A 2,447-nucleotide genomic window follows, 5' to 3' on the forward strand; every position below is an offset into this window, starting at 1 on the left:
CTCTAAGGACTTGCTTTATGAATCTGGGTGCTCCTGTATTGGGTGCATATATATTTAGGATAGTTAACTCTTCTTGCTGAATTTATCCCTTTACCATCATGTAATGGCCTTCTTTGTCTCTTTTGATCTTTGATGGTTTAAAGTCTGTTTTATCAGAGACTAGGATTGCAACCCCTGCTTTTTGTTCTCCATTTGCTTGGTAGATCTTCCTCCATCCCTTTATTTTGAGCCTATGTATGTCTCTGCATGTGAGATGGGTCTCCTGAATACAGAAGACTGATGGGTCTTGACTTTTTATCCAAATTGCCAGTCTGTGTCTTTTAATTGGAGCATTTAGCCCATTTACATTTAAGGTTAATATTGCTATGTATGAATTTGATCCTGTCATTATGATGTTAGCTGGTTATTTTGCTCATTAGTTGATGCAGTTTCTTCCTAGCATCAACTGTCTTAACAATTTGGCACGTTTTTGCAGTGCCTGGTACTGGTTGTTCCTTTCCATGTTTAGTGCTTCCTTCAGGAGACCTTGTAAGGCGGCAGGCCTGGTGGTGACAAAATCTCTACGCACTTGCTTGTCTGTAAAGGATTTTATTTCTCCTTCACTTTGATGCTTAGTTTGGATGGATATGAAATTCTGGGTTAAATTCTTTAAGAATGTTGAATATTGGCCCCCACTCTCTTCTGGCTTGTAGAGTTTCTGCAGAGACACACTGTTAGTCTGATGGGCTTCCCTTTGTGGGTAACCCAACCTTTCTCTCTGGCTGCCCTTAAGATTTTTCCTTCATTTCAACTTTGTTGAATCTACAATTATGTGTCTTGGAGTTGCTCTTCTCCAGGAATATCTTTGTGATGTTCTCTGTATTTTCTGAATTTGAATGTTGGCCTGCCTTGCTAGGTTGGGGAAGTTCTCCTGGATAATATCCTGCAGAGTGTTTCCCAACTTGTTTTCATTCTCCCCGTCACTTTCAGGTATACCAATCAGACGCAGATTTGGTCTTTTCACATAGTACCATATTTCTTGGAGGCTTTGTTCACTTCTTTTTACTTTTTTTTCCTCTAAACTTCTCTTGCTTCATTTCATTCATTTGATCTTGAATCACTGATACCCTTTCTTCCACTTGATTGAATCAGCTATTGAAGCTTGCGCATGCATCACACCCTGTTTGAGCTTCCTAGCTGCTTTGTTTACCTACTCAAGCCTCAGCAATGGTGGACACACCTTCCCCAGCCTTGCTGCCACCTTGCAGTTGGACCTCAGACTGCTGTGCTAGCAGGGAGCGAAGCTCTGTGGGCATGGGACTCTCCAAGCTAGGCGTGGGATGTAGTCTTCTGGTGTGCTGTTTGCTAAGACCATTGGAAAAGCACAGTATTAGGGTGGGAGTGTCCCAATTTTCCAGGTACCGTCTGTCATGGCTTCCCTTGGCTAGGAAGGGAACCCCTTGCACTTTCAAGGTGAGGAGATGTCCAGCCGTGCTTCAGCTCACACTGTCCAACAAGCCCTAGTGAGATGAACCCGGTACTTCAGTTGGAATTGCAGAAATCACCCGTCTTGTGCATTGCACGTGCTGGGAGCTGTAGACTGCAGCTGTTCCTATTAGACCATCTTGGAACCAGACCACTATCAGCAATGTTAACATTGCATGAGCACAAAATGCCAAACACCTTGCTGTGGTTTGACTGTATCCCCCAAAGTCCATGTGTTGAAAGTATAATCTCCAAGGCAACAGTGTAAAGAGATATGCCCTCTAAGAGGTCACTAGATCATAAGGTCCCTGTTCTCATCACTGACATTGTGAAAATGGGTCCATTATCATGAGGGGGTTTATTGTAAAAGTCATTTCAGCCCTCTTGTTCACTTATCCTCTTACCCCTGCTTCCCACCCCCTGCCTTCTGCCATGGGATGACACAGCACAAATGTCCTCAGCAGGTGTGGGCCCCGTGCACCTGGACTTTCAAGCCTCCAAGACTGAGCTAAATAACCTATTTTCTTTAAGTCACTCAGCCTCAGGTAATTCTGTAACAGAAAACAGATTAAGACACTCATACAATCCTCCCTGAACAAGTGAAAGTCCATTGTCAAGCAACAAAGAGAAATGCTGCTGGATTCGCTAGGGAAACACACCTCACCCCTCCTTTACCACTTCACAAGTAGTGAGCCAAAAAGATCACCTTTCAAGGTTCTCAAAATGCCCCTGAAAAGGCTGGTAAATACCATGCCTTCTGACTGGGAATCTAGTTCATTAATGCTGCTATGACAAAGTACTGTAGACTGGGTGTCTTAAAAACAAAAACATATCTCACAGATCTGGAGGATAAAAGTCTAAGATCAAGGTGCTGTCAGATTCAGGGTCTGGCAGGGGCTGCATCCTGTGTCATAGAGAGCTGTCCTCTCACTGTATTCATGTGGTGAAACAAGCATGAGATCTCTCTGGGGGCTATTTTATCA

Source organism: Rhinopithecus bieti, unplaced genomic scaffold, assembly GCF_001698545.2.
Source record: "Rhinopithecus bieti isolate Rb0 unplaced genomic scaffold, ASM169854v2 scaffold_11241, whole genome shotgun sequence".
NCBI classification, from domain to species: Eukaryota; Metazoa; Chordata; class Mammalia; order Primates; family Cercopithecidae; genus Rhinopithecus; species Rhinopithecus bieti.